Source organism: Acinonyx jubatus, chromosome B2, assembly GCF_027475565.1.
Source record: "Acinonyx jubatus isolate Ajub_Pintada_27869175 chromosome B2, VMU_Ajub_asm_v1.0, whole genome shotgun sequence".
Taxonomy (NCBI): domain Eukaryota; kingdom Metazoa; phylum Chordata; class Mammalia; order Carnivora; family Felidae; genus Acinonyx; species Acinonyx jubatus.
In genome coordinates this window covers 100,424,298-100,438,611 of record NC_069385.1, presented here as the reverse complement: position 1 = coordinate 100,438,611, position 14,314 = coordinate 100,424,298, and the positions used below count along the sequence as shown (strand labels likewise).

Sequence of the window (14,314 nt, the reverse complement as noted above, 5' to 3'; positions counted from 1 at the left end):
GGCCACATGGACAAGCCAGTTCTAGCTCCCTAGCTTGCCCCTGGGCAGTAAAAACAGACTCAGTGAACAGGTGCTGGCTTAAACCAGTCAATTGTTGCACTGACTTTTTTTCTTTTTAAAATTATTAAAACCCTGAAACCAAGCCAGAATCTAGCATGAATAATGCAATTGTTAGTCTTCTTGTCCAAGATTGCCATTTTCATTTTTCCATGCTCTTTAAAAGACCCAAGAGCCAAGATAAGTCTCTTTTAGATAGACATCAACTAAAAGGCAGTGGACAGAACTCTCTGCCCCTATAGCAGATTCTGGCCCTACCCCACCACTCTTTAACAGAGGATGGTCTGTGCCTTTGCTCATCAACCTAACTTAGATGATAGATGATAGACAGAAATGAACTATAAGGGGTTGTATACTTCCCCTACCAACACAGCAGTGGGGGATGTGGCAAAGGCCAGAGGTTCAAGTCTCAGTTTTCCATCCTGGGTGAATTCACATGGCTCTTCTTCACTAGTCCTAAAGCCGAGAAATTTCTCTTCTAAATCTTCCTTTAGAACACAGCCCAGATTGAACTGGAGTTGGACAGACTAAAAAAATGTTTACTTCCCAAAATTTTTGACCTTAGTCTTGGAAGTTCATCTCCTCTGATTTGCCAGGGTCAGGGATTACCCATCCTCTACCCCCCGACCCCCCGGGATAAAATGACTAAGAATTAGGAGCAAAGTGAAGGGAAGAAACATAATTGTTAGGATATTTCAAGATGGGGGCAACCAGGGCTATTTATTCTGGGGCTTTTCATTCTTCTAAAGAATAAGTAAAGTCCTCATATTTTAATATCCACACTTTCATTTGCCATTAAATTTCTATGATCCAATTATAAATTGTATTTTCTAAATTTAAGTCTTATTTAGAATAAATGTTAAAATTAACACTTATATACATTAAATGTTGTTGGAATGTAGGAATTTATATTGTTTGCATAACTAGTCTGTCATTTTATCATTCATCCTTATAGTTTCCCATCTGAAGCTCTTCAGTGAGGCACAGGTTACCTCAGAGTGGGAGATCAAATGCAAGGCCACACAACTTCACACGTGCCCAGGTTTGCAGAGGGCCCAGGAGCAATTGCTGCATCTTGCCTCCCTTGTCTACATGTGTTAATTGATTTGCTCCCTGAATTGTTAATTGTTATCATTAAGAAATAAAATGGGGAAAATTTTTATTTTCATTATTTACTTATTTATAAGTAAATAAATAAATTATTTATTTATTTATTATTTGTTAATTGTTATCATTAATAAATAAAATGGGGGAAAAAAGGAATGAACCACTCCAGACGAAATCAAATTAATGAACCCCTACCATTCCACCATTAATAAGATACCATAAACACACAATACAATAAAACCGTTACCATTGTTCTTATTTCTATTTTTAATTTGATTCAACCACAGCTCATTAGAATCTTGTGTGTGAAATTAGTATCATGGTTGCTTCCCCACTTGGCCAGCTGGCAGGGGGTCTGAATAGAAAAGCTAAGGGTGGATGTCTGTCTGATGATGGAATGTTAAGGAATGTATAGATTTGACTTCAGGATTAAAAATATAGATATTCAGGGCGCCTGGGTAGTTCAGTCGGCTAAGCATCTGACTTTAGCACGGGTCATGATCTCACAATCCGTGAGTTTGAGCCCCACATGGGGCTCTCTGCTGTCAGTGTGGAGCCTGCTTTGGATCCTCTGTCCCTCTCTCTCTCTGTCCCTCACCCCTTCTCTCAAAAATAAATAAACATTAAAAAATAGATAGATATTCAAGTTTCTCCAAATTACTCCTATGAAGTCTGCTGGAATAAGTATATCTTCTCTTCAAGTAGAACGTCCTATAAGCAGCCATTTCTTTTTTACCCACATTTATCAAGCCCTCATTATGTGATAAGCACAGTGTTGAGTGCTTAATGTGTGCTTCATTTAATCCTAGCAATAAATATATAAACTGGTTACAATTATTATTCCCATTTTACAGATACGAACCCTGAAGTACACTACCAAAGGCTCTAGATGATGGTAATGGGGTTCAGACTCAAGATGGTCTGACTTTCAAGCACACACTTTTTTTTTATTATTATTAAAGTATAATTGATGTATAACACTATGTTAGTTTCAGGTGTTCAACATAATGATTTAATATTTGTATAGACTGCAAAATAGTCACCACAATAAGCCTATTTTTCTGTCACCATATAAAGTTACATAATATGCAAAACAATATTATTGACTATAGTCACCATGCTGTACATTACATCCCCATGACTTACTTATTTTATGATTGGAAGTCTGTACCTCTTGACCACTTTCTCCCATTTCACCCACCTCCCAACCCTCTTCCCCTTTGGCAACCACCAATCTGTTCCCCGCACCTATGAGTTTTTGTTCATTTGTTTTGTTTTTTAGATTCTACATATATATGAAATCATATGCCATTTGTCTTTCTCTGCCAGACTTACCTCACTTAGCGTAATACCCTGAAGATCCATCCATGTTGTCACAAATGGCAAGATTTCATTCTATTCTATGGCTGAGTAGTATTCTATTGTATATATACACTACATCTTCTTTATCCATTCATCCATTGATGGACACTTTTATTGTTTCCATATCTTGGCTATTGTGAATAATGCTCCAATGAACATAAAAGTGTGTATATCTTTTCTAATTAGTGTTTTCATTTTCTTTGGAGAAATACCCAGAAGTGGAATTGCTGGACTATAGGGTAGTTCCTTTGAGGAATCTCCATACTGTTTTTCATATTGGCTGTACCAATTTACATTTCCACTAACAGTGCATGAGTGTTTCCTTTTCTCTACATCCTTACCAACACTTCTTACTTCTTGTCTTTTGGATAATAGGTATTCTGACAGATGTGACATGATATCTCATTGTGATTTTTATTTGCATTTCCCTGATGATTAGTGACACTGAGAATATTTTCATGTGCCTATTGGCCATCTACATGTCTTCTTTGGGAAAATGCCTATTCAGATCTTCTCATTTTAAAGGCCTATTTTTAAGTTGGATTATCTGGGTTTGTGATGTTGTCATTGAGTTGTATGAGTTCTTTATGTAGTTTGGATATTAACCCCTTATTGGATATATCATTTGCAAATATCTTCTCCGTTCAGTAGGCTGCTTTTTTTATTTTATTAATGGTTTCTGCTGCTTGGCAGAAATTTTCAGTTTGATGTAGTCTCATTGGTTCATTTTTGGCTTTTGTTGCTTTGAAGTCAAATCCAAAAAACGTCACCAAAAGCCATGTCAAGGAGCTCACCATGTATGTTTTTTCTTAGTAGTTGTATGGTTTCTGGTCTTATAGTCAAGTATTTAATCCATTTTGAGTTAATTTTTGTGTATGGTGTAGGATAGTGGTCCACAGTGCAAAGTGCTTTTCCTTTTCACTGCCAAGATAGTGGAAAAATGCCCTCAGTTTTCTCATAAGATGTTTCCTGTATGAGTTTTCATGAGTAGGCCTTTTAGGATAGACCACTACAAACCAGTATAGATGTTCCAGCAAATGGTTTAACTATATCATACTTCCATTTCTCCATGTCACAGTAAGGCTAACAGTTCTTACCCCCTTCCTACTTCTCATAAAATGTATGAAGTTTAGGGATATTATGTCATCACATGCTCTTTGAGCTTCTTGGAAAAACAATGCTATATAAACACACCATGAAAGTAATAGAAAAACAGTGTCAGTGTGGTATGTATACAACATAAAATGGACCAAATTATTTTGTTAGAGTTTGGGACAAAAATAGCTCCTTAGTCTTGCATATCTATTTTTTAATTATGCTGTATATTGGCTGTGTCTGTGGTTTTCAAGGGCAATCTGAAAGGGAAATGTGTCTGATAGAATGTTGATTGGGTTAGCGGTTTAGCATCCTCATTTTAGAGGAAATTCTGCAATATCCCAGATCTTGCCTGTTTCCAGCTTTTGGAAAAACCCCAAATCAAAATTTTGTTGCCAGATGAAAGTGTTACATGGAGGGAGGTTGGCTGTGAATTTCTATATATTAAAGGCCATCCTTACTATCCCTTATGAAAGATCCAGGAGACTTTTATTAATTCAAAAATAGGAAGGTCACGTTAGGACTCTTTTTTCCAGAGTTACCAAAATATCACTGCACTGCCCAAACTGAAATGGGCCATCACCTCAGAGTAAAAAGTGGAAGAAGCTAGTGTGAGATCCAAGTAGTTTTAAAAGGCATGAAGGATGTGAATGTACTTAAGACGACTGAATGATACATTTGAAAAGTGGTTATGTGGCAAATTTTATATTATGCTTAATTTACCACAATTAAAACTTTTTTCAAAAGATTAAGGTGGTAACATTTATGTTACGTGTATTTTACCACACTTAAAAGCTCCATTTATAAACACAGCCCTCTGCCCACAGATAAAAATGCCTGACACCCATTGTACTTAATGCTGCACTTTCGTGCCCTCCGCTAGACGAAGGTTCCTAGGAAAGGAACATTTACCATTTTCTTAACATGACACTGAGAAAGCCTTAAAGGACTTGTTGATCTTCTTTTAAGACAAGAGAACCCTTCTCCACGCTCCAGGTGAAGGGAGAAGAAAAGCTGCAAGAATAATCAACATGGATTTCGCAGACTCATCAGCCCTCACTGACAGCTCCCTTCAGTTGGATTGAGCCTGGGGTTGGGCCTTTGTATTTGCTGACCTGTAATTTTGTTTCTAGAGTGGCAGAGAGAGGGAAAAAAGGGGACTTTTTATTTCTTCTCATCAGCTCTGCTGTACATTTATGATCTCTAGCCAAAAAAGAAACGCCTGTTGATATTGAAGGCTTGTGTTTTTGTAAATTCAGGAGAATTCCCTGACATCTTTGGGGTGAAGCAGAGATGGTGAGGCAAATCTACCAAAGGCTCACTGTGATATTTCCATCAGGATCTATATGTGCTGGACCTGTGATTCTGTGGAAAGAGCAGTGGCCCTGAAGACCAGGCCCCTTACTCTTTCCTAGTCCTGACTCTGCCTCAAACCTGGCCATTTAACTGCTGAGTCTAAATGTCTTCATTTATGAAATTCAAATAACCCCTGTTGGAAAACGTACTGTCTTTGCTTCATGACATTTTGCTGAAGATAAAGACAATAATGTATTTTTAAATGTTTTGAAAAGTGAAAACATTGCACAAATGTGAGGTGTTTGTTTAAACATGTCACTGAAGCAGGGTGGTAAAATGGCAAAGTGCCAGGTATCAACAAACCAGAGTTAGGCCTGATTGTTTCAGAAAAATAATGATATGTGGTGCCTGAGTGGCTTAGTGGGGCTCTTGATTTTGGCTCAGATCATGATCTCTGGGTCATGAGATGGAGCCCCCCATACCACTCAGTGCAGAGTGTGGAGCCTGTTTGGGATTCTCTCTCTCCTTCTCCCCATTTTGTGTTCTTTCTCTCAAAATATAGAAATTAAAAAAAAAAAAAAGAATGACATGAATCAAATGAACCTCCTCCAGTAGCATTGGTTCAGGCCATGTTCTCAGGGTTTTTCTTTCTTCCAGATCATGGACACTGCTTTTTAATAGCAAAGCCAATTTGATTTGTTAATTTGTTAATTGGTACTCCTACATCTTTTCTTTTTTTCTTTTCTCCCCCCCCCCTTTTTTTTTTTTTTTGAGAGAGCGAGAGAGAGCGCGTGCACCAGCAGGGGAGAGGGGCAGAGGGAGAGAGAGAGAAAGAGAGAGAGAGAGAGAGAGAGAGAGAGAGAGAGAGAGAGAGAGAGAATCCCAAGCAGGCTCCACATTATCCCGAAGCCCTCTGCAGGGCTCCATTCTGAAACCCTGGGATCATGACCTGAGCCAAAATCAAGAGTCTGATACTCAACTGACTGAGCCACCCAAGAGCCCCAGTGCTCCCACATCTTAAGGGTATCTTTGCCATGGTAAAATAGCGACGTTGTGGGTGAGGAGAGCAAGTCTGGGACCAGGTGTGGAATTTCCTCTCCTGCTCTGCCCCCTTGTATGTGTAGATCATTGATACCGTGGTCTGGCTAGTGAGCTGTGGATTGAGGATGTGGGGGTATAGAAGTGGTTCCTAGCTTGTCAGCATAAGAAGTTTGTGTGGTGCATAATCACGGGAGAGTACTTCACGGGTATATCTCAGGGGTGTGAAAATGTGTGTCTACAAGGGCCCTCCTGGGTGCGTTATAACATGACTTCATAGACAGAATGACCCTCAATGTGCAGATGCGGGTGGCTGAGAGGCCAGAATCCGAATCCGTCTTGAGACTAAAGAAGAAGTTTGTTGTTGCCTTCCCCCTTCTCCCAAAACACCCCCCAAAACCAAAAACCAGAAAACCCTCGGAAATGGCCTCCTGGAGTGGGTTCTTGAAACGGATGGGGCAGCGGTTAACGTGTCTCTTTCTCAAGCCCTCGGGTGTGTCTAGCTGAAAGGGGGCTGCGCGGGTCTGACCCCGGGGTGGAAGGAAGAGGTGTCAGTCAACTTCTCGGTGAGGCGGCACCCGGGCCGCGGTGGGCGCGCGGGTCTGCGCATCCCGCCCCCGGCCGGGAAGGGGCGGAGCCGGGCGGTGCCCGCCCCCAGCGGTCCCCTCCCCCGGGCCGCTCCCCTGTGCCGTGCCCGCCGCAGTCACCGCCGCCTGCGGGAAGCTGGTAGCCGGGAAGCCGAGCCGGAGTGCGGGCCGGGCTGGGCTGGGCTCGCGCGCGGGCTCAGTCGCCGCTCCTGCCGGTGAGTCGCAGGCGCCGAGCCGGGGGGGTGGGGGATCTGGACCGCGACGTTGGGGAGTCCCCGGGACGCGAGCGCGGGGGGTGGGGGGGAGGGGAGGGATGTCAGGACCGCGACGTTGGGGAGCCCCACACCCCGAGCCCCGAGGGGCTTCCAGAATCGAGAGGTTGACGACGCTGAGCTCTGGGGCCGGGGCTCAGCGCCCCGGTGTTGGGGAGTCTCAGAGCTTGAGCCCTGAGGGTGAGGCGGCAGGTCAGGACCCAGACGCTGGGGACTCCCGGAGCCCGAGGCTGGAGGACCGAGGGGTCAGGACCACGACGTTGGGGAGCTTCGGTGCCGGAACGAGGGTGTCCTGTCGGCATTCTCGGGGCGCCCTCCGCAGCGCGGAGGGGAACTGAAGCCGGAGGGGAGTGCGGAGGGAAGGAAGCCCGAGGCGGGCGGGGCGGGAGGGGAGCCCCGGAAAGGGTCGGGGGGTGGGGAGGCGCGTGGTTTCTCGGGGGAAAGATGGAGGGGCTTCTCCGAGAGGGGGCGCCGGGAGCAGAATTGTGGCGGGAGACGGGGTTACGTTGTGGAGCACGGGGGGTCGGAGAGATGGAACGCCGCGGCAGAGGATCGGGGTGGCTGGAGGTGAGGGGGCTGGAGGGGGGGGGCTGGAGGGGGCAGGGACTCACGGAACGTCTCCGCCTAGGGGACACACCCTCTCGGTGGAACGGGGTCATGGAAACCTCCAGAGGGCATTCCCTCCGGGGAGCAAGACCAGTGCACCCCAGATGGGGGGCGGGAGGGAACGAGGGAGAGGCATATCGATGACCTGGTGCGAGGACCTGCAGCCAGCCAAGGCACCGCAGCTTCCAGTGCATCTCTGGGCCCTGGAACACAGACCGACCGGGGGGAGATCCGCGGGCCCGGAAGGAATCTTTGCTGCATCTCCTGTTTCTAAGTTGTGTTAGAAGTGATTTTGCCCAGGGACCCATTGAGAACAGTCTGGGCTTAAAAGAGTAGTTAAGGAGTGAGATTTCAAATGTGCACGTAAGTTCTGTCTGTGTGTGCTTTTAGGCACATAATAAAGGTGTATTTAATTTCTAGATCCACTTGTGTTACTTGCTCCCCACTTTCCTATACTCTGTGAGAAGCTGTTTATGAGTAAAAACTGGAGGAAAATCAGCAACGGGGCCGGAGGGGGGAGGGGGGGGACACGTGCACGCGCGCGCGCACACACACAGGGACACACGGCCCACAAATGCACTGCATTCCACGGCCGAGTAAACACGAGAAGTCTTGTACAGTTTTGGATTGTTTGTGTTGGTGAGGACTTCCTATACTAACGCCAGTAGGAAGATACCTGCACGGAAGGTGGACTGTCCTTGACCGCCCTCTTACGCTGTTCACAGCCTGTATTCACCTCTGAGCTGCTACACCCTTCACCAGGTCATCTGGCTGTGCACTAGGCTGTTTAGGACCTCAGTGGGTGGGTATCCAAATGTGTGTCTAGAGATAAACAAATGACCAGTACATTTTTTCCCCCTGTTGTTTATTTTGGGTATCCAACTTCCTTCAATTAGTTAAATAATGTTGTGTATTAACATATCCCTGTGGTGAATTTTGTATGGTAATTAGTTTAATTATTCAGTATAACAGCTAATTCAAGATGAGCCAGGGCCCCAGGAATCCTATTGAGTGGATTTCTCCATTGGAAGTTTTCTGGGCTTTGAGGAGCAGGGGAAGAGAGATGACCCCACTCCTTTTCCTCTCTGCAGTAGATATAGATCCATCTTCTGACACTGAGATTTAAGCTTCCTGGGAAGACCAAGGGCTATTTTGGCAGCTAGCTGACGTTGGGCCTCTTTTTTTTTCTTCATGAAAAGGAAATCTCTTCAATAATTGTGCAAGTTAATGGAAAAGCAATTTATTCATTTTGCAAGTATCGTTTCAGGACAAACGTTTCTTTCTTTCTTTCTTTCTTTCTTTCTTTCTTTCTTTCTTTCTTTCTTTGTTTCTTTTTTCATCAAGGGGGTGTTCAGAACCTTGCACCAAAATCTGCAGTATCATTATTGCACAGCATATTTATTTACTTGGACATATCTAGCTGATTCTTTCAATTCATTATCCAAATGTTAAAATAAATATGCCAGTATTTATACATTCAGATGAGTATTTCTCCCCTTCAGAAGCCTCATCTTGGCAGGCTGTGGACTAATTCTAGTGATGCTGTCATTGCTGAGCATAATTTTAGAGCTCCTGGCTTGGAGTTGCCTTCAGAGTTTGTAACACATTTACTGAATTGCCTCCATGATGGCAAACCTCCCTCAGTTGGGAAAGAGCCAAACCAAGTGGGACCAAATCTGGTTTCTGAGGTCAGGATCGAGACAGTAATAGGAAGTATGCCCATTAAAGTAATGAAAGTCCCTCTTGAAGGACTGGCAGTTTTAAAGGGGGCATCCAATAAAGGTATGTGTATGTGTTTAGGATTGGAAAGTAATTGCTTTGAAGTACAACCTTTATTGGGGTGTATATGCTGTCATGTGTGTAAAAAAACAATTGGTCCTGTCACCTGTTTTATACCTTAATGGTCTACTGGGCTGGAGAAAATAAGCCTTTCTTTTCTTTTCCCTTTGAAGATACTCTTTACCAGGCAGTTTCCATTACTGTGCATTTTTACAGAAAACAAAACAAAGACTTGTTTTCTCTGAAAAACAAAGGTACCCAGAAAGTCACTTACCCCATATATAGGTAATGCCTGGCTGGTACTTGAGTTTTTATGTGAGAGGATCTAGATTGAAATAAGGGGAAGAGAGTGAGTTCTGCAAATCCATTTCAGTTTTGGGACTTCAGGGCACACAGTGTGAAAAATTAACATATCCTTTTTTTCTTCCATTTTTCTTCTAAACTACCGATTTTTTTAGGTTATATAATATAATGCTTCATACCCCCATGGTTTGAACTTTGATTTGCTGTGATCTGGGGCACAGCTTTCAGCTTCAGTTTTCTAACCTTAAAATGAAGATGCTAATGAGTATGTGCCTAATGAAGATGAAATGAATGTAAAACCCTGAGTCCAGGGCCCGACACATAAGTGCTCAATAGATCCTACCTATTTTTGTTATTATTGTTGTTTATTGATAGTTTTATATTAAAAATCCTTTGGAACATGTATAAATTTATCATTTCCCAGGTACTGATATTCCCTTTGTTGGGCTGTGCAAATGAATATGTGAATGAGAACATTTTGTTTTTACTCTCCTATCTTCTTAGAAAATTTTTAAGTGACCTCAAAAAGCAACTGCTCCTAGCTGCTTTATTTTGAAATCAGATTTTATTTTTTAAATGAACATTCTTGGGGCGCCTGGGTAGCTCAGTCAGTTAAGCGTCCGACTTCGGCTCAGGTCATGATCTCGCAGTTTATGGGTTCGAGCCCCGTGTCGGGCTCTGTGGTAACAGGTCAGAGCCTGGAGCCTGCTTCGGATTCTGTGTCTTGCTCTCTCTCTGCCCCTCCCCTGCTCGCGCTCTCTCTCTGTCTCAAAAATAAAACATTAAAAAAAATTTTAAAAATAAAAATAAAATAAATGAACATTCTTATTTTAATTGTGTATTAAGTATAACAGTTTGGTGAAAGTCTGAAGGAAAAAAACTTTAAAAGCTCCTCCTATAATTACTTTCCTTGATCAATCAAATACTATTCTAATGTAATAGCTACCGTTCTCTTGGCATGTATTAAAAAGGATGATTCTGGGGCGCCTGGGTGGCTCAGTCGGTTGAGCCCGACTTCGGCTCAGGTCATAATCTTACGGTTTGTGAGTTCGAGCCCGGCGTCGGGCTCTGTGCTGACAGCTCAGAGCCTGGAGCCTGTTTCAGATTCTGTGTCTCCCTCTCTCTGCCCCTCCCCTGTTCATGCTCTGTCTCTCTCTGTCTCAAAAATAAACATTAAAAAAAAATTTTTTTTTTAAAAAAAAGGATGATTCTGGTGCACATTTGTTTTAGTTAAACTCGAATTTCGATCTGCTTTGTCAAATGGCAAGGAAGAATAACTTGGCACTAAGCTCTTGGGTCTTTCATAAATATTGATGTTAATTTTTTCTGATTTAGGAATTTTGTTAAAACATAAATTAGAAAGATGCAAAAATGTGGGAAAATAATTTTATCTTAGTTTTAATCAACCAAATAGAGGTTGCTATGAAATAGATGTTTCAGGAAATGTTTGCCCTTTAGTGAGAGTTCTCTGTTCTAGGCAGGTGTGTGCAGGAGACAAGAGATGGAAACAGACTTGTCCTCCAAGAGTTCACATAACGTGTTACCTCAGGACCATTCATTAGCAGAATTTTTTTCTCCTAATGGCTTATGGGGATAAGGATTAATATGGATTTCACTACATGTTCTTTTCCCTCAATTTCTTGGAGAAGGCTAAATATACAGATCTCTTAATGGTGTTCATATTTTTGAGGTGGATTAACTCTGGGAATTAGATCGTGCTATGCAGTCATTTGCCATGAAAGGAGATAATGGCTACACAAATACATGTGTATTGTATGTGGTATATAAATGTAGCATAAAATGGTATTATTGTTGTACAGTACTTTCCTAGAGTGTTCTGATTATCCCTTCCATAGTAGTGTTGGTTCCAGCTCTGTCTCTCTTCTGAGTCACAGTGGTTTATGTACTTATAGAGTACGAAGAAATAAGACAGCATGGCGGTTAGAGTCCTGGTTCTTAATGGGGAAGGGGATGATACCCCCTCCCCCACATTTGGTAATTTCTGGAGATATTTTTTATTATCACAACTGTTGGGGGAAAGGATGTTACTGGATGTAATGGGTAGAGGCCAAAGATCCTGTAAAGCATAATAAAATGCAAAGTACAGCTCCCCAAAACAAAGAATTACCAACTGAAATGTCAATAGTGCTAAGAAACTCTGGACTGGAGCTTGGGATCTGGAGTGGGCATCAACCTGCACTAGCATCCTCTCACAACCCTGGGTAAGATCCTTAAACCTTGTGTCTGAAGAGATACTGTGGAATTAAAAGAGATAATGTATATGAAGTGCTTAGTACACACAAGGTGCCCAATAAATGGTAACTCTTAGTATCATGTCTGGCTAGTAAATCTAGGGGCTACGCTTCAAACAGACGGCTTTGGTTATTTAACTCATTGTACACAGAACATTCCAGGTTTCCTGATCCCACCTGTGCGTCCAAGAATAGGACAGAGACACAGACTTATGGCCTCTAGCCCCTGTGTTTCCTTTCTTCATTCTGGCCCAGGTTCTGCCCTGGTTCTGCTAGGCAGCTGAATATGACTCTAGCCAGATAAACAGGACAGTCAGTCCCCAGACCTCTCTTATGTATAGGGAAGGTGAGCTGAGGATGGAAGCACTCTCTGTTTTATTGGGGCTAAACTGGGAAGGAGAGAGCCAGGCTGAGAAGCTCTCTCTAACCAAGTTGATCTCCAGGGTCCTCTCAGACCCCTGTGTATGCCTGCTCAGAGCTTTCTCTGCTCTATGAGAAGGCTCTGAGCAAAGTCTGGCAGGTTCCCTTTATTTTCCTTAATCCCTCCTACTCAAGCAACAAGTTCTTGTAGAGGTCTCTTTACTTTTAAAAGAATTGTCCAAATCCACTCCAGTTTTTGTTCTCTATGGGGTTACCAGCCATCTGGGGGGAGATAAGAGGCCTCCCCTAAGGCCCAGGCTCTGCTTTGATCCCCTTGCCTTTCTGTGTTCTCCTGGTGCACACTGAAGCCACTTGAGTGAGTAATCCACTCACTGTTACCAGTGGAGCTTCTGCAGAGTGGGGGCAGGGCAGTCATTCTGGGTGCAGAGAGCGTTTAGCAGACCAGGATGTAAATAACACAGTGGTTTTTTTAGCTGTGAGCTAGAAACCATTAGTTGTGTTGCACAATAAAATCAACTGGGGCTCTCTTAAGAATGCTGATGCCTCAGGGGCTCCTGGGTGGCTCATTCAGTTAAGCATCCAACTCCTGCTTTGGCTCAGGTCAGGATCTCCAGTGAGTTCGAGCTCAGCTTGGACTCTGTTGACAGCTCAGAGCCTGGAGCCTGCTTTGGATTCTGTGCCTCCCTCTCTCTCTCTGCCCTTCCCCCCTCACTCACACTTTGTCTCTCTCTCTCTCTCAAAAATAAACAAACATTAAAAAAAAAAAAAAAAGAATGCAGATGCCTTAGCCCCACCACAAACCATTGATCCAGAATTTCAATGGGTAGGGCATGGGCATCAGATTTTTAAAATTATTTTGATGCCCAGTTAGGACCATGCCTTGTGAAATTAATGACCTATATTGAAAGCAAAGAAAAAGAAAAGAAAAGAGCAGAAGAAGAAAAGGAAGGAAGGAAGGGATAAAAAAGAATCTAATTAAAAGTATCAAAGTAACATAAGAATTATTTGTTAGGCTTTTATTTTAGTGATGAATGTGTGCCTGTTTGCAATGTAAAATACGTTTCTTCTAATAGGTTGCAGTCAAAAAGTTTGAAAAACATTGTTTTAGAGTCTTAGAGGTATTTAATTAATATTGACAAATTTACCTCTTTCAGTATTCCTGTGTGAGCCTCTGCTGGACAAATTTCAAAGTGCTTTTATGTTCCTTGTCAAATGCAACTTTGCAGCCATCCTATGGAGGCCTAGAGAACAGACATCATCATATGGATTTTTTTTTTCTTTACAGATGAAGGGAATTTAGGGTTGGTGAAGGTTAGACATGTATCAGTCACAATGAGAAAATGTCAAAAACAGGGACTCAGACTTCCAGGGCTTATGATTACTGCTACAGGGCTCAGTCTACCACATCTTTCCGCTTCTTCTGATCAGCAGACCCTATGAGAAGGAGTTATAACTAGAGCATGAGTCTGGCTTCAGCATTATAAAAATAATACTGTTGACTGAGCACTTAGGAGTGTCAGGAAATGTGTTTGTGTTACTTCATTTAAATCTCAGAACAATCCTGAGATAGGTACTATTATTAGCCCCATTGTACAGATGAGGAAACAGGTTGTGACTTGCCCAAGGAGCAGAGCTGGGCCCTGATAGCAAACCCAAATTCTTTATGAGTGCTCCTTATTGCCCCAGTACTAGTTTGTTGCCATTGCTCTAACTTCTAGATTCCTGCCTCTAGGGACAGTTTAAATAACCAGGAAATGGCCCTATGTCTTAATCTGCTCAAAGTGCTATAACAAAATACCATAGACTGGTTGGCTTAAACAACAGAAGTTTATTGCTCACATTTCTGGAGACTAGGAAGTCCAAGATCAAGGTGCCAGCAGATTCAGTTCTGGTGAGGACCTTCTTCCTGGTTTATAGATAGCCACCTTCTTGCTGTGTCTTCCCATGAGAGAGAGCAAGCTCTTTTCCTCTACTTATAAGGGCACTAATCTCATCATGAAGACCCACAGTCCTAATGATCTCATCTATACCTAATTACTTCCCAAAGACCCCACATTCAAATATCAGTCATCACACTGGAGGTTAGGGCTTCAACATAAGGATTTGGGGGGCAGGGAACACAAGCAGTCTAGTACTTGTAGCTTCCACTCAACTTTCCTAGTGTATGTTGCTGGAACCT

The 14,314-nt window shown here is 42.8% G+C and overlaps 1 protein-coding gene across 3 annotated transcripts in view; it reads left to right on the top strand.

Moving 5' to 3' along the window:
- PAQR8 (progestin and adipoQ receptor family member 8) overlaps positions 1–14,314 on the top strand; it is a 119,737-nt gene that overhangs the window by 69,620 nt on the left and 35,803 nt on the right. Inside the window, exon 3 of one of the 3 annotated variants that reach the window (XR_008298565.1) lies at positions 1,013–1,274. The exons of 1 other annotated variant lie outside the window; for it this stretch is intronic. The gene's annotated coding sequence lies outside the window, so the exon portion shown is untranslated. Of the gene's footprint in view, positions 1–1,012; positions 1,275–6,600; positions 6,758–14,314 lie in introns of those variants that run through there. One more of the 3 variants, XM_027057577.2, reaches the window with a different exon arrangement.